General features: G+C 41.0%; 2 long non-coding RNA genes across 3 annotated transcripts; both read right to left on the bottom strand.

Moving 5' to 3' along the window:
• Positions 1-2,271: 2,271 nt before the first annotated feature.
• Positions 2,272-14,451, bottom strand: LOC134425846 (uncharacterized). Of its 2 annotated transcripts, XR_010029784.1 has the most exons (4): positions 8,110-14,451; positions 7,875-8,012; positions 4,515-4,687; positions 2,272-3,028 (listed from the first exon to the last, which is right to left on the bottom strand). It is a non-coding gene; the product is annotated as an uncharacterized LOC134425846 (long non-coding RNA). The 2 variants fall into 2 exon arrangements; XR_010029783.1 differs by having other exon boundaries at positions 7,875-14,451.
• A 70-nt stretch (positions 14,452-14,521) lies between these two features.
• On the bottom strand, positions 14,522-20,406 carry LOC134425939 (uncharacterized). The gene is made up of 3 exons (XR_010029811.1): positions 18,537-20,406; positions 17,632-17,998; positions 14,522-14,749 (listed from the first exon to the last, which is right to left on the bottom strand). It is a non-coding gene; the product is annotated as an uncharacterized LOC134425939 (long non-coding RNA).
• Positions 20,407-22,693: the final 2,287 nt, after the last annotated feature.

Below are 22,693 nucleotides of genomic sequence, written 5' to 3'. Positions count from 1 at the left end.
GATAGTTTAAATGGCAAAAGTGCTAGGGACAAGAATACTTAGGAATAATCAATACCACCTGTGCCAAAAGAATAATTGAATTGCAGTAGTTTGCCTAAAGACAGAAAAATGAGACAACATTATAGCAGTCATCAGAAAAATAAAAGGCTGTTGCAAAGAGGAATGGAATTATCTGTTCCTCGTGGCCACAGTGAATAAGCAATAGGTTTAAATGGCATAAGGAAGCTCAAAGCTGGATATTAGATGAGAAAACATCATCCTAATAATAGCAGGGCTAATCCAAAGGACTGCTCTGATGGTTTCTCTGGTAGCAGACTGGAGGAGAGCCTTTGTGGCAGCACACAGATGCGTTCAGCTGGTTCTGCAGGAGGCTGAACACCCTCAGCGAGCTCCCGTGTCCCTCCAGGGCAGCTCTGCACACCCAGGGAAGGGAACTGCACACCCACCTGGCTCAGAGCTCTGCTCATCTCATCGGGCTCAGCTGCTGACGTTGTGTATTCACCTGTGAATTCTCTATTTTCAGACACACCCAGCACTGGGGGTACCTGAAACAAGCAGAGCGCAGCCAGGGGGGTGCCAGCATCCATGGTGGGCTTTGCAGAGCTATATTATTTATTTGTTATCAATTCTGGAATTGTTGCCGGTGCTTTAACACACAACTTCTCCCTCTGTACTGTCTAAATTCCCAATTTGAGTTTGAGAGCCTGGCTTTCCACAGGTAGGATACCTTTTCCTTCTGGACAGCATCACAGTCATGATAAAACTACACTTCTCAGGGGGAAAAATAATCTAAAACTGAAGACCCAGATCTAAATCAAAATTCCACATTTTCCTGCAAGGAAAGGACATTGCTGAAACCATGTCTGTTTAACAGAACAGGCGGTAAGAATGGAGCTTGGGGGTTCAGCCTTTCTAGGTACCTATAGTGAGGAGAATCAGATGATTCTGTGTAAAACAGAATTCAGTTCAAATTGATAAATATAGGTAAAGCTGTTTGCTCCTAATAAAAGAATATGTTTAATCCAAACCCTTTGTTTTGTTGTTCATTCCTGACCATATTTCACATCAAGGTATCTCAGAGGACAAAATTATTTACAGAGTTAGTTAACTGTAAATATCTTACCTTGTTGGTGTAAATCAGGGACATAATGAAGCATCAGCTGCTTCTTAAAGTGCTTGGCAGGACAGTTCATCTCATATTTATGTGCAAGCATAAACTTTGTGTGTCCTGATATATAATTGCAGTAACAATTCTATCGAATTTATCACCGCAAAGCTGCAGAGAGAAGTGTGCAGCAAATCTCATCGTTTTCATCATAAATGTTTCATATGTTTTCCCAAATTGTTAGTATTTTTTCCAAATCTTCCAAGCCTGGAAAATACATTTTAAAAAATTATTATAAGAATCCTGAAAGGAGAGATAGAGGGAGACCCTGCAGAAATCATCCTTGTGCACCCTCAAACACAAACAGGGTGAGAACAGCCCCACTCTGCACCAGGGAAATCTTTGGGAGCAGAAATCATCCTTTGCACTCTCAAAAACCTGAGACACACACAGAGTGAGGAACAGCCCACCCTGCACCTGGGAGATCCTGCAGAAATCATGCTTGTGCACCCACAGAAGCCTGAGACACACACAGGGTGAGGAACACCCTGCACCAGGAATATCCTGCAGGAATAATCTTTGTGCACCCACAGACACACACAGGGTGAGGAGCAGCCCATCCTGTACCAGGGAAAACCTGCAGAAATCATCCTTTGCACCCTCAAAAACCTGACATACACAGTGAGGAGCAGCCCACCCTGCACCTGGGAAATTCTGGTGTGCAGAAATCACGCTTGTGCACCCACAGAAACCTGACACACACACACAGAGTGAGGAGCAGCCCACCCTGCCCCATGGAGATCCTGGTGTGCAGAAATCATCCTTTGCACCCCCAGAAAGCCCAAGCCCTGCCCCTGGGCACAGCTGCAGCACCAGCAGCACCTCTGGGGCGATGGATGTCCCTTCACTCCTGCAATGTCCTCGATATCTCCTTGTCTTCCAGCTGGGTGTTTATTCATTCCACATTGCTTCATTTGTTATTTTCCTTTATTCCATTTCCTATTTCGGTCTCCTCATTAATTTTTATGCACTTTTATTTTCATTTGTATACTTTTCATCACTTCAATATCCTAATATTTCAGCAGTCCAATTAGCTGCTTCCATATCTTAATCACACCGAGACTCCTTATTCAGCCATAAATATAATTTTATTACTGCTATTTTAATGACTAAGTGTTATAATAACTATTCTATATAAAACAATTTCTCTTAAAACTTTCCCCATTTCCTTCACTTGTCTATAATTCATTTCATCTCTCATCATACTTTCCATTTTCCTCAGCAGATCCTATATCATCCCCAAATGTTTCCTGTATTGGAGACTCATTACCTGGGGAGCTGGAAAACTTTCTCTGCTTCACCATAAACATAAGAGCAAGCATTGAAACATTTCCCCACACTTATCAGGCTGTCCTGAGCCTGCTGAAGGAGCCCCAGCCTGAAGACAGAGAGCATCTCCACATTAAGGGGAATTGTGTTTTAATTAACATGCAAGCACAGCCCAGATGGGCACGATGAATATAATCCACAGCTCTGTTCTGAATATCAACATCATAAATAAAAAATGCTGTAGTTGTATATGAAACCATCACTTCTGAAGTGAAAACCCAGCATTGTTCTCAGCTTTATTTTCAGATAGACCATATACTTGCATGAAATAGTTAATATTTATTATATTTATTAATTTAGTAACATTCCATCTTCTAAAATCCCCATGATTTCAGGCAGGTCATTAACTTCTGAGATGCTGATGCCTCTAATTATCCAATAAAGCACAATGAAAGTCTCCAAGTCAAACCATAAAAACTTCTTCCATTCTAATTGTCCCCATTCTGTGAACTGGAATATTTGTCTGTGCCACGAAGGTGCAGGGGAGAGCAAGGTCTGCAGGAAACACAGCCAGGAATGTTCATCCGTGTCATCCTGGAGGTGGAAACAAAGAGATTTAGCTCATTTCAGAATCAAAATCACCATTATTTGTGTCAGCTTCTCCTCAGCTGCTACACTGTAACTTGAATTTGGTTTTATGAGGGGAGAATTAGAAGCATTAAAGGAAGTACAAAGTGATGGAGTTTCAACAGTCTGCATCCAAGTAGCCACATTTATTTATTAAGCCCCATCCCACTGAACTCCTCCACAAACGATAGCAGCACCTTTTTGTAATTTTATTTAAAATTTATATTTAAATTTATATTTAAATTCATTCCCTTCCCAGTCCACTAGTCCTGTGAGGTGGCTGTGGTTGGTCAGGTCACACTTTTAGCAGTGTCACACTTTTGTTCTCTGCAAAAGGTGGAGCCCAAACCCTTGTGGCTTCTGTACTGGGACAACCTCCTGTCTCTGCTTAGAAAACAAATCTTCTATCTGTGCAGACACTTTATATTTCATCAATAGTTCATCAATAGAGGCCTTTTTTTGTAGGGGATAGTATCTTTACACATCTCATTACCCAAAATGGAGACCTAAATCTGTTATTGTATAATACTATTATACAATATTATTAATAATAATATATTCTTATAACAACATTAATAGACTTATTATTATTATTATTATTATTATTATTATTATTATTATTATTATTACTACTACTACTACTACTACTACTACTATTATGATTACTATTGCTATTAAGACAAGCCAGGTGGGCATTAGGCTTACTAATGCATTTTAGACCAAAGCATAACATCTTGATAAACCAGGTGGAATTGTATTAAATATCACTGTCAATTTCTATCAGCTGAACATGTGATTTGTGTTTTGCAAACCCAAAATTCTGTTGCCATCCCCAAGGGATCCCAGAAAAATGCTCTTGTCTAGTGCATGTTTGCTACAATCAAATTCAGTAAATCCTATCCCAGATTTAATATTTAATTTGATAATGCAATAATCTATACCTGATAGCCTGTATAATCCATCAGCTCCAGGTCTGTAGCCGTGGCACTGTTCCCTTTCAGTGGCACAGAAAGGAACTTTGCCCACTGCTGAGACAGTTTGATTCCATTTCACAGAAATACACAAGCTCATGCTTGTTTACACCATGTTAATTGACATTTCCAATCACTACTGATGTCTACTTTTAAAAATGCTCTTCTACTTTCCACTGAAGTGTACCATGAAACATTTCAACTTAGAAATTCATGGTGTGCAGGGTTTGCTGCCTATTGCAGCAAAATTTAGCAATAATACCAAGATAAGATGTTTAAAAGTTACCCAAATCTGTTTCATTAATAATTTTTAAAACAGCTGTTGTTAGAAAGTGAGAAATGCATTATTTTACAGATTTTTTCTTCATTTTGGTGGTCCTCTCATCCATCAGAAAGCAGTCTCCTCCTCCAGCCTTATTAGAAAACTTTACTGTCTTAACCAACTTATTATCAGCACAATAACATTTGTCTTGATTTGCTACCTTCCATTTCTCTTGCATGTTTGGATAGGTCTTGTTTTTTAACAATACACAATCCATTTCCTTCTGACTATCATCACTCTTCCTGTATGCTCCAGAGACTTTTCTCATCTTTCAAATTCAAGTAGCTGGCAAGATGCTGTCAAAAACTGGATGTTTCAGTATCTTCTCAAAACCTTTTGAGACATAAAGATATGATTTTTTCATGCTGTTTTGAAGTGTGAAGTATTACAAGTCAAAATTTAAAATTTCCTGAGTGAAATGTTTGTTCTGTTAATCAAAGTTTCCCTGGTTCAGTGTGGTGTCCTCAATTTCAGAGTGCAAAAGGCAGAGCAGAGGGCAGCTGAGAAGAAGAGAAACCTCTACCAAAAGGTCATCAAAGCCATTCAATAGGAGAATAAATTAACATTTTACGGCAGGTCACATCCACATTCGACATGCCAGAGTAGGAAACCATGTCCAGAAAAATGTGAATGGCTGAAAGGCCTGAGTGCACCTCTGAAAAAAACCCCAAAAGAACAATTTCTGTGGAGATAACTAATATTTTGGAATATTTTTCTTTTTTTTCCTGGAAACTCTGCAAGTATTTACCCTTCAAGGAAATTTCAACAGGTATTCTGACCACACTCAAACTTACTGATCACTGTTCCCCCACAAGGAGTGTCTGTGCCTGCATTTCATTTCTATTTTGTGATTACAGCTGAGCAATAATTGGTTGTACTTCCCTCCACACAGAGTTAGAACAATTATAATTATTTTATTTTATAAATGGAATTGGAAGAGGCTGCTCACTGCTTGCAGAGCGCCTTTGTCTCCCTGCACATGTTCCTCAGAGGATAATAAGGTTCAGGAGCTGAAAGTGTGTTTGTATTCCTGGGTCAACACAAGTACAATAGGAAACTGGAGGAACGGAAGAGCATTAATCCTGATTTAGGGATGAAACACTGGCAGGGCTGAGATATTTACTGAGAAAGGCAAGGAGATGTTGGCAGCAGTGAAAACTGATGCAAGTTTGCTTCTCAACTTTCTGTAATTCCAAAGGCAATGAGCTTTACCTGCCCCTAAATCTGCCCCTGCATCAAACCCCAACACCTCCTGCATTCAGGACAACACCAGCAATGACAAAGACCATTATTCTCACATTTTCTATCACTATTTTTGCCATGGATTTCCTAAAGAACATCCCTGACTCTGCTCTTGGGGCTCCGGGGGTGGGTGCCGGGCTCCAGACCTTCTCACCTTTCTGTAATTGCAAAGGCAGCGAGCTTCACCTGCCCCTGCACCAAACCCCAACACCTCCTGCATCCAGGACAACACCAGCAATGACAGAAACCATAATTCTCATCTTCTCTATGATTTCTTTTTGCCCTGACTCTGCTCCTGGAGCTCCAGGATGGGTGCCAGGCTCCAACCTGCAGGGCTGGTTCCTCTCAGCAGGGAACACTTGTCACAAACAACGAGGACAGAAAACACTCCCAGCGCTGCTGCTCCAGCAGGATCTGATCTCGGGCTGCACAGAGTCATTTTCTCCACGAAATTGTCTTGCAGTGTTTACAAGATAACAGCCAATAACTGCTCGCTGCTGCTTAGGTGGAAAGAAAAGGGTTATAGAAATTTCAAGGCCAAGCCTAGGTAAATATGATCCTTGTATTTCCACTACAGACATCTAGACACTTCCAGCTGTTGAAATTATTGCTAAATATATTTACAGTCTTTGTACAATAAAAAGCTTTATTACTTTTACTACAGGCAGAAGAAAAAAGCTTTAAATCTTTAGTTCTGAAGCAATATCTCCTGTCTTAAAGGCAATGAAGCCTTTCAAGGGGAAAAAGCAGCAGACTTTAAAAAAGGTGGTTTATGATGTTGTATCTTTGTTGCGATTTTGGTTCATATATTTTTATTAAGTGTAACCTTTATATGTAAATGAAATGATTATCCAACACAAAGTATGTTTTCATAAAGTAAGAATAGGTTTTATGTCCTCAAAGATAAAGCAGCATAAAGCAGTCAGGCAGCTCAGCATGCACTTGATGGCTGTGAAATGAACTATTTGATTTCCTATTACAGCCTGCTCTGTGCCACAGCCCCAACCCCACACCATCAGACAGCCAGCCCTTCATCAGGGAGCCAGCAATATAAATCTGTGTTTCTAATAGGCAGAACCCCTCGTTTAGAAGGGCTTGGAAATACACCCTGCATTGTGAAACGCAGGGAGAGGGAAATGAGAGCCACGTCCTAAAAACCCAGGGAGAGATGAATGTCCCCAGCACAAAGAGCAGGGCTCAGCCCCACGGTGCTGTTTATGTGTTTGAACTTTTGTTCTCTCCATTTCCAGCTGCACCAGGCACCTCTGGAGTGGGAATGAACTTTCCAGCCCCTGCTCCCACCTGGGACACCTCACCTGTGTTCCATCACCCAGGACACCTCACCTGTGTTCCACCATGCAGGACACCTCACCTGTGTTCCACCACCCGGGACACCTCACCTGTGTTCCATCACCCGGGACACCTCACCTGTGTTCCACCACCCGGGACACCTCACCTGTGTTCCATCACCCGGGACACCTCACCTGTGTTCCACCACCCGGGACACCTCACCTGTGTTCCACCACCCAGGACACCTCACCTGTGTTCCATCACCAGGGAGACCTCACCTGTGTTCCATCACCCGGGACATCTCACCTCTGTTCCACCACCCAGGACACCTCACCTGTGTTCCATCACCCGGGACATCTCACCTGTGTTCCATCACCTGGGAGACCTCACCTGTGTTCCACCACCTGGGACACCTCACCTGTGTTCCATCACCCAGGACACCTCACCTGTGTTCCACCACCTGGGACACCTCACCTCTGTTCCATCACCCAGGACACCTCACCTGTGTTCCATCACCCGGGACACCTCACCTGTGTTCCATCACCTGGGACACCTCACCTGTGTTCCATCACCAGGGAGACCTCACCTGTGTTCCATCACCCGGGACACCTCACCTGTGTTCCACCATGCAGGACACCTCACCTGTGTTCCACCATGCAGGACACCTCACCTGTGTTCCACCACCCAGGACACCTCACCTGTGTTCCACCACCCAGGACATCTCACCTGTGTTCCATCACCCAGGACACCTCACCTGTGTTCCACCATGCAGGACACCTCACCTGTGTTCCACCACCCAGGACAGGGCTCTGCACCCTCCCACTGACCCCAAGGGAAATACAGGCAGTCAGATTTCACATTTCAGCTCTGTGTACTGCTCAAATGCAGTGAAGGAAAGAGCCAAAGCCATCAGATCCATCAGCAGTATCACATTATTTTGAAGGAGGGAACAGGGGGGGTTTTAAGATGAATTTTTTCTAATACTCACCATAGCAGCACAGCAAGCTTGGGCTGAGCCTTCCCCACTTCAATTTGAGCTCAGGATAAAGGACAAAGGCCACCAAGGAATGCTGGATGTCCAACCTCCTCTGGACAAGAACCTCACCAGCACTGGATTTGCTGAGAGCTAGATACAAAATTATACGATCACAGATGTAACGTCGTGCATGTCTTTATTTTTCTATAAAACTCCTCTTTGGTTCAGAGGATAAAGTCAAACTCACCACGGGATCACCTGGAAAGCCAAAGGATGAGTCTCCTTTTAACAGGAGTGAGAGTGGCTAAAAGCCAAAGAATTCAGGGCACTCCAGTCCCAGATGGCAAATTAAACCCATCACTGAGCAGCTTTTTGGGCAAGCAGCTGTCATAAAAATCTTTATTAATAAATTGATGAGTAAAACTGTTCTGCTCCTAAGCAAGGTTGTTTATTCCTGAACCAACAACTCCACAAAGAGTTTGCACAGATAGCTTTGCTGCTTGTTACATAAATCTGGATCTCCACAGTCCATCCATTTATTAGCTCTGTATTTCCTTGTTCAGCAGGTGCACAGTGCTGAGCGCAATGACTCCTCATTAGATCCTGTAAATGCTGCAAGAACAAAAAAATAAAACTGCCACGCAGTTTAAAGACAACCCACTGGGTCACTCCCTGCACTTTTTCTGATTTTACATTTTTCTGGTCTTGGGCATTCCTTTAATCTATCATCACAAGAGAATCTGTCAATAGAGAGAGTTATGAAAATAAGATAGGATTGGAGAAAAAAAAATATAGATTTTTTTACCTTGGGTGATTAAATTCTCGCTGACATTAACATATGACAACCTGTTGGAATGATTTGTAAGTCTTCACAGCTTTATAAATAGCTTTATCTCTCCATTCCACACGAGGAAAAAGAGAAATATTATTTATTGTACCTTCCTACCTCCACAGCACGGAACATTTCAAAGACTCATTTCAAGTTTTGTGGAAGTCTCTTGATATTAAAGGGCTGCAGATAGAAGATGATGAAGCCTCCTTTCCGTGTGCAGCCCCCCGTTGTTGCTCGGTGCTCTGGGAGAGCTGCCTCTCATCCTCACAGAGGAGCATTGCCATCCGCTGGGGAGCAGCTGGAGAGCCAAAGCAAGGCACCGCCATCCCAGGGAATCCTGCTGAATCCCTCAGAAATGCTGGGCATGACAGGAAAAAGGCAATGTTTGCTTTGCAGACGGACTGAATATTTATAATATTTAGTTTACTTTTTTTTCTTCCTCTTAGAAAATGAAATATTTGGTTTTGTTCTCTTAGTGGAGCACAAGGCAAATTGTATTAATTAGTCTATTTACATGATTTCCTAACTTGGAGCAGTGAAAGTTGCCTTTAGCTGGCAAGTAATTGAAATTACAATTGCTGAAGGTATCACAAGTTTGGGGTTTTTTTTTTTCCTATCAAGCCCTATCAAGCTCTGATAGGACATTAATAGCTATTTCCCTTCCTTGCTGTTGTTTTTTGTCCCTACTAAGCCATTCCAGTGTACTCAACACCATAAAACTGAAATACATGACAAGAAACAGTAATCCTCCAATTTTATTCCCCAGATTCAGGTTTACTGGTACATCCCTCTGGGAACATAATGACAGAGCTTTGCTTCCATAAAGACACTGGAAATTGATTGCAGTCTGAAAGTTCTCATAAGATTTTTGGGGAAGCAACCAGTTCTGTTAGAAACAAAAGAGAGGCACGAAAAATACAGAAAAGCCAGCACAGCAGAAATAGATTTTAGTGCTGCAGGAAATTCTTGCCAACATGAATATCGTTCTTTTCTTTGCTTTTGGAAATCAGAGGGGAGGAAGAAGCTCATCAATTCAACATTTGATTTCTGAAATAGAGGGAAAACTCAGTCAAACACAACAGTTTCCACGGTAAGAGAACAGTGGAATATCTCTTATCAGGCAGATGCAATCTGGGCTTCTATCAGGCTGGGTTTTAATTAAGTAACAGGCATTACAGATGTTTAATAAAGCTGTGAATGACATCTCTTCCTCCCAGTCCAGCAGTGTGACTCCAAGAACACAGACAAAGGATCGGGAGCAGCTGGCAGAGCTTTGGAGGCAGAACATGAACCTGGTGCCAATGGAACTTTATTTCCTCACTTCAGACTCGGCACACGAGGCCCTACCTTGACCCCCTGGTTTGCACTGACTGTAGATGAGGAGACAGCACAGAAGAATAGATAGCTGTGATGTTTGCATTTGAAAAGGGAGGCAGAGTTCATAATTTTTTTCAGAGTGGATTGGTTTTTTTTTCAACAAAATATTGTCTAGAAACATCCAAAAACAACATTCAGCGGGTGTCTGTGAACAGTCTTTGAAACTCACCAGATCCTGGTGAATGCAGAGCTCCTGCTGCATGTTCAGGAGTTTTCTGTCTCTCAGATGCCTGGCAGTTGTTTAAAACTCAACATCGGGCTGAACTAGTTCAGAAAATCCATGAAACATGAGAAAATCTGAGCAAAACTCCAGTAAACACTTTAAGGACTTTTGTTTGGTGAGCTGAAAATTCAGTTAACCTCTCAGGAGTTAGTGTGCCAAATTTGGAGATTAAAGTCAGTTACAGAGTGAAATGGGCGTTTTTATTTCTGCCTCGAGTGCAAGTTGCAGGACATTGCTGAAAATGAAGCTCTTTCCAAAGCCCCCATTCCAGTTTTAAGGAGAGAAATTATGGCTGAACGTTTGTGTGCCCGTTGCCCATCAATAATAACGTGAGAAGGAGGTGACAGAACAGGACCTGGATTTGGGGCAGGTCACCAAGCAAGAGGAGACACAGAGCCAGACCTGTGAATGCACAGCAGCAAAACTCACTTTAGCCTCTCAAACCCACAGTAAATCCATACCTGTCCATTTAGGGACAATGAATCCCTCCCAAAGAGCAGAGCTTCATTCTCAACCACAGACTGTACAAATGGGAGTGCTCCACACAGACCCTGGCAGTGGCTTTTTCCTGCTGCAGTAACACCAATGCTCCTTTTTCTCTCTGTGCTTTGCCTTGTCTGCTCTGTCACTGTGCTAAGGAAAAGCTCTGCAAAGCAAAGAGAGACTAAAAGGGAGTCTTAAAGGCAGCTGGCAACACAATCTTGAGCTGCAGAGCACTGCTGGGTGTGAGTGCAGACGCACAATTGAAGCTCCAGAAGGTCAATCTGTGGAGAGAGGACTCTTCACTCCAGGCGCTTTGCTGCAGACACCAGGCATTTCTTACCATTCTGAGTTCATCAGCAAGTTCTTTGTTTTTACGGACTGCAGACGCTGATTAACACAAACCTCTGGATTTCCTCCAGCAGCCACGAGAGCATTAGCACAGGAATATTTCTGTGAGACAGCATCGTCCCACCAGGGCAGCCTCACCAATGACAGAACGGTGCCCAGCTTTCCACAAGTGTGGAAGCAGAAAATGCAGGATATTCCAAAGGCTGAGCAGAGGGAAATGAGGCCTGAGCTCCTTGTTTCCACCTTCAAACAGGATTGCACACTACTTCTTACCTCTAAATCAGGAATTCTTTTTAAAGATATTTTACATTATTGTATTATTTTATATTCTTTCAGCTGGGAAATCAAAACTGAAAATGATACGTCTTCACCCATCTGCATGTTTCACCCTCATTAAGTGAACTCTGCTGTATTCTCTGCATTAATCTTGCATAAATTAGAGTGTGAGCAGCTCTGACCTTTGTTTCCCTTATCCTTGGGAGGAAAATCAATGTGCTTTCTGCCTTCATGCACACATGCAAAGGAGTTCAGCACTGGGTATTCTGATGTAGTCACTCCACTAGGAGCTGAAAGACTTCAATCAAGAGACCATTAATTTTGATAAATAAAATTGAGTGAAGAAATAAAGAAAAACCACATTCAATAAACAATTCAACATCCATTGTAGGATCCCCTAAACTCACAGAAGTCAGCAAAACACTCAGCACTTTTGTGAGGGTGACATTCCAGTTTGAAAATTTTTACCCTGAACAAGCTGACTTAACAGCATGAAAAATTTAGAGAAATGTAGCAGGAAACTTTTTGGACTCATTTCAGTAAAAACACCATTGACAAAGCAGAGGCAGAGCTGAGCCCCAGGTAAGGGAATAACCAAGAACTGTATTTGAATCACACTGGCAGAGAAAAGAGAAAGTGTTTCAGTGGGGGCAGCTGTGAAAAAACAGAGTTTAGTAGGAGGGAAAAGAACCTGAAACCTTCCCAATTTTAGTGAAGAGTCTGCAGAAACTTGCAGGCACCACATTTCCCTGTGCCCCAAACCACATCTGGAAAACAAACACAGCCCTTCACAACCACAGGAAGGAATAGGTGGTGAACAAATGGTTCCAGCTTTAGGAAGGCAGAAGAATAAAGGATGAACAAGCCAAAAGAGGGGGAAAAAACCCAAATTCTGACTAGAAGTCTTAAGTATAACAATTTATAGCATGAGCAGGCCATAAAACATAGAGGGAAGGGATATATTAAATAAGGAGAGAAAGTTTATTTTGACTGGCATGTTCCTCTGGTGTAAGAAATAAATCTGGTTTTGTGAGGACTAATCCTGCCAGACTGTATTTTTTACCTGTACTGCCAGTCTGATGTTCCTTCCCTGATATAATTAAAGAGGTGCCACAGGACCTGCTTGCTTCCATACTGGGAATAAGGAATAACTGCTGATACAAGCTAACAGCTGGAAGCATGTAAAATAAACATAAGCTAAGCTGCTGAAATCACGGATCCTTTTCAAGAAAAATATCTGTCTGCCAATCACAATTTAAACTCACACACCACAGAGCCCTAAAATAGCACTTAGGAGGAATAATCAGGGCTCTGTGTTATTTTGGGAAGGTAATGGATTAGAAAGATGCATTGTTTTAAATCACTCATCAGCTGAAGGAGTGGCAAATCTTTAATAATGCCAAGATTGGTTTTGTAAGTGAATAAACCAGCAAAAAGCTGGCTGGGTGCTAGTAATCTTCAAAGCTTGATTGCTTTTTCTGATAGCTTTAGAAAATTAGTGGATGAAAGCATGTGTAATATATCTGGTCTGAGTAAAACACTTGATGTAGTGTCTTACAAAATCTCTGCTCGCAAAATTAATTCAAATTGGCTTGGACATGGAGGACTGTCACTTGGATTTAAAAATGGCTGGCTGAGTGCAAATAAAGGGTAATGAAAAATGGCAATGCATCAAGCGGGTGGGAGGTGTCTGGTGCAGCTCTGCAGGGATCACTGTTTGGTCCTGTTTATTTAACATCTTCATTAACAGCCTGGAAGGGGGAGTGAAACAGCATGTTAATTAAAGTGACACACAATAATAAATCAGGAATTGCTCCTAATGCCAGCACTAATACTTCACAAAGGCTCAGAGCACTGCCAGGGTTTCTGGAGAGGTGGAACGTGGCCACGCAGAGACCCAGCTAAGATGCTCTAATTGCACTCCACCTCTTAAAGAGAGTAGTCCAAAACACACACTGAGTGGGGATCAGAGCCTGCTGGCAGCCAGGGACTCGGAGCATGATTGCCCAGTGTGCACAAACTGCAGAAACGGGTAACTGCACAAACTCAGGTAACTGGAAACTTCCATGGGCAGACACGACTTCCCTGTTCCCCCGACCCCTGCAGTGCATCACACAGATTAAACCAGTTCAGTTCACTCAGCTGATGGAAAACCAGTGCTTGGGGGGAGTTGCAACATCAGTTTCCAGTTGTTTCTACTTCATATTTTGCATTAGTGCTAAATATAATGTAATAGAGGAAAGAGAGGGACAGGCGGAACTGATGGCACGACTGCATCTTTTTGTATCAGTTAAATTGGACCAGTTATAGCATAAACCACCTCTTTATAGTTTCATAAGATAATATTCAGCATTTTAAAGTAGTGTTTCCACAATGGCAGGACACTAGCCTATTGATACAACATACTAGATTTCCTTTAATTATAAATAATTTTTAAAAACTTCAGATAGGTAAACATGAAGTTGTTCACTGAACACTGCTAAAAACTGATCAAAGACTACATAAGTCACAGAAAAGACTTCTCAGAATAGGCTGGGATGTTGGTACTCAGTCAGAGACACCTATTTATGCTTTATAAACATACATAATATAAACCTGGATCTTAACTAGGAGTGTTGTTATCTCCCTGCTTTGAATGATTTATAGCAGCTTATCTGGGCTGGCCCTGGGGCTGCTGCACAGCGCTGAATCATAAATGCAGACTCATTTTGGAAGGACAGTTTGATGCCACTTCCTAAAAGGTAAGGAAAAGGAAGGGAACTTTTCAGGCCTCCTTTACCACACCGAGTTTAAATTGCTCTGGGAACTTGTGAAGTCCCCAGAAAACACAGGAGCAGTTTAGAGCTGTGAGACTCTCCCAGCCATAAAGAGACCTCTGCCTCAGCAGAGAGGGACTGTGAAACAAGGAAGGGAAGGAGGGGGAAGATCTGCAGTGCCACACCAAGTGCTCTGTGCCCTCAGCCTGTAGGTGCAGCAGAGAGAGCCCTGCAGGGATGGATGGATGGATGGATGGATGGATGGATGGATGGATGGATGGATGGATGGATGGATGGATGGATGGATGGATGGATGGATGGATGGATGGATGGATGGAGAACCAAGCTCACCTGCACCTCCAGCTCTGCTGCACAAGGCAGCTCTGGGAAGCTCCTTGGATCTGGGAAGCTCCTTGGATCCATCAGGCTTCTCCTTTAGAACCAGTACAAACAAAGCTTGGGGACAGCCAGAGCTCCTGCACTGCTTTGGTGCCACATTCTTTGGGTAACTTCTGTTCCTGAGTCTCAGGTTTCTGTGCTTGAGATGACTTTTGAGGTATTAGAAATTCTCTTTTTTTCCTCAGCCCCACAACTGAAGAAGAAGTCAAGATTCATCAGTTCTGCTTCTCAAGGTTGTTTATTTTCTCTTATTTATCACATTCTTTCTCAGACCTGCTGAGGTCTGTCCAGCAGGTTGGATTGTGGCACAGTCCCTGCCCTCGGGGTGGTGTTGCCTTTTTACACTAAGAACTGTGTGTACTTTATTGACAATAATTCTCCAACACCTATCACCTACATTAAACAGTCTGTCTCTACTCTAAACCAATCCAGAAGTGTCACCATCACAGCAGAAGATGAAGGACAAGAAGAAGGACAGGACATGCCCAAATTCCTCCATCTTGCCTCTTGAACCCCCATTCTAAAGCCCCAAAAATTCTACTTTTTCACCCTGTGACAAATCCACTACCATTCTACTCAAACCCTTGTGGCTTGTAAATCCTCACACAAGGTTGGTATTTTTTCTATGGGCTAAAATGGAGAGGGTAAAGCCTGAGCAGGCTGCACTCAGTGGCTGCACAGAATCCCAAATCCCGGGGTCAATATGTAATAAATATAAAATGTATATGAATATAATGCAATATAAAGCCATTCAGTCCACGGGAACTCTCCTGGCAGCTCTTATGCACCATCCCCAAACCCTCCTGTGAAAATCCACAGGAACATTAAGGCTTATTTAGGTGGCAGCTATCGTATTACACTTTTCTCCACTAGTTTGACCTGATGGCACTGGGCTTGTTTAGTTTTATTTTTAATCCTCTCTTTTAAAAATCTCTTTTCTCTTGTTGTTTTGCTGGGTGTTTTTTTTTTTTTTTTTTTAATTATTCCCTTATTTTTTGTACTCCAGTAATTTGTGAAGCAGCTGCATTGGTCATGAACTGCTTGAATTTTATTACACCTACAATGACTTTTAAACAGTAAGAATCTGCTCATGGGAACACTAATCCTTCCATTATGGAAATAATTAAGCTCTTTTATTTGCAAGATGAAAATCTTTAGGGAACATATGAAAACTAGCAAAAAGCAAATTTTTTTTTTCTTTTTTTAAAGACAAAAAAATGATGATACAAACAGACCTGCTAGTGCCTGTTAAACTGTGGCATATGGAAAGGCACACAAACTCTTGGAGAAATCTTTCTCAGTAATTCTTCCCCTTGGCTCAGGAATAAAGGATATTCGACAGAACTTTCTGTACAAAACCACCACAGCACATTTTCAGGAGATATTTTCCAAGGCTTTTCAATGGTAATCTGCTCCCGTTCTTTTATGGTAAATGTTAACCTAAATATTGTTATTCTTATTTTTCTACAATTATCTTTGGACTGTTCTTGTTTGCAAAACATACTCTTCCTAAGCAAACAAAGCTACTTATATTAGATTTTTACTTATTTGGGTTTTTTTTAGGTTTTTTGCAGGGGTGCATTTGACAGGGGGCAGTTCCTGAATTATTTGGTGCCATATCCTGCACTGCATTTACACATCCAGGATTAGCACATTGACACTTGAGTATTTTTGCAAACTTACTGACATAGAACTGATGTCAAATAAGCAGATTTGGCTGAGAGAAGGGGACAAGAAATGAAGCAAATCCAGATCAGATGATCAGAGAAGAAGAGAAGATCTTGTGATTAATAAAAGGGCTTTGAAAACCTTGCTAAAGGTTTCTAAATGAAGTTGTTTGGGGGTCCAGGTTAACTTTTACCCTGGAAGAGGTTTGTACTGGGTCCTATATGCAGAAAAAAATAGAAATAAAACTTTACTGAGTTACCAAGTTTTCTGTTTCCCATCTAATGATGCTAATGAGATTTTATTGCAAGCTTGAGAAAGTGGCAATAAAATGTCAGCTAAAATGTGATGTTGATAGACATAAAAACAATGCACAATGAGAGGAAAAAAAATCTTAATTTGCATTTACAATGCTGGGCTCTGACCAAGCTGCACAGAAATATGTTGCTGGAATTATGATAGACAATTCTACAAAAACATCAGCTCAAAGGCAAACAGAAAGCAATTGAATTTTTAGAAAATGGAGAGAGAACAAAATCAAAACCATCCTTGTTGGAAGACAGAAATCCATTCTGGGCCTTCCAATCCTTTGTGCATTACAGGCTATTCATACAGGAAAAGTAAAATAGTGAAACAGAACAAGCAACAGCAGCACAGAAAAGTAAAAATGTGTGGAGTTATTTCCTTACAGATAAACCTGAGAAGTTTTAATTTCTGGTGGGCACAAAATCCAGCAGGATTTTATCAAAGCCTGTAAGCCATGAGTGGCACGGGCTCCATGAACAGGGAGTGACAAAAATTGATAATTCTTCGTTTGGCACCCAGCCCTCAATAGAACACAAACTTTAGCAATGAAACTTGTTGCTTCCAGACTCAGGAATGTTAATATAAGGGGAGTTCCAGCACAGATTAGAGGAACAAATAAAAAAAATAATCTACAATACAGTGAATCAGAGCCCTTCCTTTGGTTAGACGATGGTGGAACATCACTCCACTACTAACAAATTTATTTCTCCTCATACTGGCCTCAAAGCTAAGCAGATCTTAGTTCTCAGGTGGGCTAGAGAGCCCTAATTCCTCTTGTTTCTGTTTTTACAGAATGAGAAAAAATCAGCATCCTTTGTTTTGGGATTTTTTTAAAATAGAAAACGTGACGTAATAAAGTTCTTGTAATGAAATATTAATCGTGTATGCTTCACTGGGGAAGTATTTTAAGCTGTTAAATACCTAAAATGCAAAAAGGAAAAAATTCTTTGGTAATCAAGAGCAACAGCACTGGAAATTTCATTGACAGTATTTCCTGACAGCAGAGCTGATGCATTTTCTTGTCATGGTTAAAAACCAGAGAAGAGCAAAGATTAATCAGACTGATCCAAGCTTTTTAAAGAGCTCCGGTTAATTTGGGATTACCTTTCTTCTGCAGGAGCTGAGTGGCAGAGCTGCAGATGGGAGGGTGCAGTTATTGCTCAGTTCTGCCATTGTTCTCTCAAGGGTTTGTTTGCGTTCTCACCACAGAGCCTCCAACACCTCATTTCCCACGTGCTTATTAAACGCAATTATCTCCTGTCTGTTCAAGTCAGGCTTGCATTCAGAGGTTGATTTGGTGGCTGGGAATCAGGTTAAACTTCATAACCTTCATAACTCAGCATCCAGCTGAGTTATCGGCGGGGAGTGAGTGGGGTGAGACTCCGCAGAAAGCGACCCAGCAGCTCTTGATGCCTGCCCAGGGAGGGTCCCTGCTTCTGCTGCATCCTCAGCCTGCGACTCCATCAGCAGGCTGAAAAAAATGTTAAAGAAATGGGGAAAAAAATAATGAGAAAAAACCTTTCTGAAATCACACTTTGAGGATATCACATGGATTGACATTGAAACAGCTCGTGGGTCAAACGAGTCCTTGAGCCCATACAGAGATTCCAGGCAGCCTCAGGGCTGCAGGGTTCCATCCCTCTCTCTGGAGTGCCCAAGGAGGATAAATTGATTTCAGTAAAGACCCAGAGCTGGCAGAGAGCTGGGGAGAAGCAGGAGCAGGACCCAGGGCCAGCAGGACCCAGGGCCAGCAGCACCCAGGGCTGTGGTCTCTCTCAGGTGCTTCTCCATCTCACCTGAGCTCCTGCAGCTCTGCAGGGCTCCCTCTCCTCACACAGGTTTGGCATTTTGGGGTTTTTTTATGAGCACTAATTGCATTGATAACCTTGTCAGCCATCTGTCAGACACACATTGGACCGCACCTCATATTTCTCTTCAGCTACCATCTAACAAAAGTTCTACAGCATCCCTGATTCCCACGCCTGTGAAGAAACCCAAAGCCCACAAACCTGCCGTGAAGAAACCCAAAGTCCTCAATGTTCTGTGGGCAAAACACAAGGGTTGGAATTTCTGTGCACTTCACATCTGTGCGTCTTCTTCTCAGCTTGTGGAGTGCTCAGCATTTTCTTGCACTTGATGGAGTTTCACACTCTGCACTGAAACACACCTGGAGTTTTTACCTGTTAAAATATAAACAAATCCACATCCCAACAGGGACCGGAGGATTTTCTCAAAATCCCGGAGGTGAAGAATGGGTCCTGATGTGAAAATAAAACATTGATCAGTTCTGTTTTGCAATATTGCATAGAGAAATACAAGATACCAACTTCAGTTGCTGTTACTAACATTTCCATCAAGAGCTAAACACTGTCCTGGCTGTCCTGACACAACACAAGAAGCAGAAACAAAAAATCCTGTAATTCCTTCCTTTCCTTCAATATCCAGTGATCACCCTGCAGTTCTTGAGAAGAATAAATGGAGGAAATTAAAAATAATAATAATGGTACTGTTTGGAAGGTGTGCACTGTTGTGGCTTTCTATGTGAGGATCATTACACATGAACATGAATGGATCCTCAAATATTTCACCTGATTCTCAAACAAAATTTGAATTCTGAAGATTTTGCAGGTATCTGTAGTTGTTAATCACATGCTGGTGTTTTCTTAATGAGCACCCATTGTCCAGCAGCCTCTCTCCCACTGCAGGAGGTTTTTATTCCATCCCTCGCTCAGAAATGTCAGATTAGCATGCGTATCCTAACATTTGCAGGAGCAGCACAATTTATCTTTTAACTTCTGTGCCCTGAAAACTCCCCCGATAATATTTTTAAATGATTGCAAGCCTGAGCAGCTATTTCAGGAAGCAGAGAAGGCAGTATTTCCACACCACTTTGTGAGAGAAAGGTATTAAAGCCCTTTTAATCTTGCCATATAAAGGGCTGAAGTAATATCAGTGTGACAATTTTAAGGATTATGCATTGCTATCATGGGCCTGTCTGAAAATTCTGGAATTGCTTCTTTTAGCTAAATAACTGTGATGGAATTACAATAGAAGTTCAGCTCAACTATTGAGTTTTTAAATGGCTGAGAGAGACTCTGGAAAAAAAAAAAATTGCATCTGCAACTGCCTTGGCTGCTCCACAATCTGTGAGTTTGTTACTTTGGGCCAGGACATATTGCAGACTACTTGGACAAATTAATCATTTGATAATTAAAGAAAAGACAATATACTCCCTAACCTGTATAAATAAGATTTAAGGATAAAAACAGCAAATGAAAGCACAGAATTTATTTTTCCTTCTTAAAATCATAAATTGAAATGTTTTTCTGGAAAAATTCTGCATTTGGACTCATCATAATGCTTTTCCAACATAATTATGGCGAATGCCCTTAGATAGCAGTTAAAAAGTAAAAATCAGATTGCAAATGTGATTTCTTTTATGTTTAAGGGGAATTGATAAACTATTCAATTCCTGAGAGTGAAAAAATCATTGATTTGTAATTCCAATCTCCTTTGCTTTTTGCTTATCTGAACCATAGGCTGGAATACCTTTTAAAGTATTGAGCTGCATTTTTATCAAAGTCTCTGGGAAGTCACTATATTTATTCATTCTCTGATATAATTCAAAACAGGAGGCTAAATTTTCAAAAATGACAGGTTTGATTCTTATTTTCTTTTTCCCCTCAAGCTTGTTTTAATCAGTTTTAATATATTTGATTGATAGAGTACCTTAAGGTTTAAGAAGGAATTCGGCCTCTTAGTCTTTTTTTAACAAGAAAATTTATCATCAGTAGAAACAGAAAGTATTTTAATTCTTATCAAGGAAATGAACTGGAGTGAAAAAAAAAAAATCCAGGTAACTAAAGGCCTGAGGTTCAATAAAATTTGTATTTTTGAAACAGCCACAAAAATCAGAAAAGGCAAATTCTGTGTTTATGGCTTCAATTAAAATGAGACATTTATACAAATAGCAAGATGGAATGGGGGAATGACAGAATTCCAGAGATCCAGAGGGATGCAAAGAGCAGGAATAATTCTCATTTATTCTGAAAATCTCCGGCAGTGGGAAAGGGCCACTTTTCTGCTTTAACCTGTGCACTCAGAGATTGCTTCATTTTGTCTGAAGGGATGAAGTCAAGGAGCTGAGGATGTGAAAATGTAACCTTCACAAAATTTTATTTTGATAAACACCTCAGTTTATCTTTCTATGGCAGGCTGATAAGGAAAATTAACATAGTTCAGCAGAGAGCAGGTCGGGGAATGTGCTCATGCAGTGAAAAATGAAAGAGTTTCCTCACAAAGTCTCTGCTTTCCCAAGGCTAGTGCCAAGAATAAAAATAATAATAAATTCTTCACTCTGAGAATTTCATTACGGAAAAAGGTTACATTTATCTGGAAAGTACCTAGGTAAAGAAAAAGCATAAAAACTTCTGTATTAATAGCAAATGAACAGGGGGGCATCGTGGCCAGCAGAATATGCAACAGCGACTTGGATTTGGGATGGAGAGTTTCCAGAAGGAAGTTCATAATTGTATTAATATTGGAACAGTAAATTCAATTTCAGGCATTCTGAAGCAGCAATGAATTTATGTTACATTTAATATTAATAAAAGCAATAGGCAAGAAAGAGGACAAATATAACTGCAAAAGAAAATACTGAGAATATTTGAGCTCCACAGCTGAAAGTGGCAGACATCACAGAGCAAAAAGGAAGAGTCCATCCAGTGACATCATATCAGAGAAATATGGGAATTCAGATGATTTCCCAGACAAAAAAACCTGCATTATTCCCAGCAGAGAGATAATTTCATTTGTTTAGTTCCCAACATGCAGCAGGAAATGTCCAATGTCAATGAAAGTCTGTTATGGTTGTAAAAAACCCAAATTCTGCCAATGCAGCCAAACCCAACTGGGCTCCACATCCTCTGAGAAAATTCTGGATTCCACAGCAAATTGTGAATACTCACAAACTGTGACTATCACATAAAATTCTGAAATATAACTTCAGTTTCTTACCTGATTTTTCTGTCCTCTCACACACAAAGGAGGAAGATCAAACACAACATTTATTTTAATCAGGACTGGAGTACCTTTTGAGATCCATTTACAGGAATTTAAATAGTTCTGAGGGAAGATATATTGCATTTCCTAATTAAAAACAGTGGCCAAATTCTGCTGGGAGGTGAAATTCCATTGGAATTCCTTTGTACTTCAGGATCTTACCTAGATTTTCTGTCTAGAAGAAGAGATTTTGAGCAATCCTTGCACAGCAGTCATAAAAACCCCTTGCAAGTCTCTCTTCAACTTTTGTACCCTGAGAAACCCAAACAAACAAAAATCCACAAACATTCCCCCTCCGAAAGAGAAACAAACCAACAAAACAAAAGCAACCACAACCAAACCAAACCCTCTGAAGTTTTATCCTCGCAACTCTGTGGATGTTGGGGAATTTCTGTAGATGGTACAGACGGAAGATTAAAAAAATGCAATTAATGACACGAAGGTGCACTAACATTTCAGCTGACATTTCATGCATGATTCATGCCTTGCCTACTGCTCAGATGATGGATCAGTCAAACCATCTTAGCCTGAAGCACGAAAAAGTGAAAATGCTGTATGTCCTCTGGCTTAGAGCTTTCCCTGGGGTGGCTTTGAAAGTGTTTCCTGCACTTGGAAAAAAAAGTTAAAAGTGGGAAAAAAAAAAGCTTATATAAAGATTAAAAAAAAAAAAAAAAACCAAAAAACAAACCAACAAAAAAAAAACCAAAAAACCCCAAAAAAACCAAAAGACAACCCCAAAAAACAAACCAAAACAAAACCAAAAACAAAACTCCCAACAAAAACAACAAAACAAAAACCCAAAACAAACAAACAAAACCCCAAAAAACCAAAGCCAAAACTAAAAAAACCCCCCCAATAAACAAAAAAAAAAAAACCCAAACCCACAAAGCAGGAGCATCTTAATTTTTGTAAATGTTGTGTGAACTTATTGAAAGAATTATATTTGAAATAAAGGCCCCTGAACTCCACGTCAAGGTAAGCAGCAGTTTTATCTGTAAACATGAACACAAGGCTGTTGTGGTAGCATTGTTTAAATGCCATGGGTTTGAGCTTGCTTAACTGTTTTTCAGACTTTAGGGTATTGATTTGAAAACAGAAGGAAAAC

The sequence above is a fragment of the Melospiza melodia genome, chromosome 16 (assembly GCF_035770615.1).
Source record: "Melospiza melodia melodia isolate bMelMel2 chromosome 16, bMelMel2.pri, whole genome shotgun sequence".
Lineage (NCBI taxonomy): Eukaryota > Metazoa > Chordata > Aves > Passeriformes > Passerellidae > Melospiza > Melospiza melodia.
This window is presented reverse-complemented; position numbering and strand designations above follow the sequence as displayed.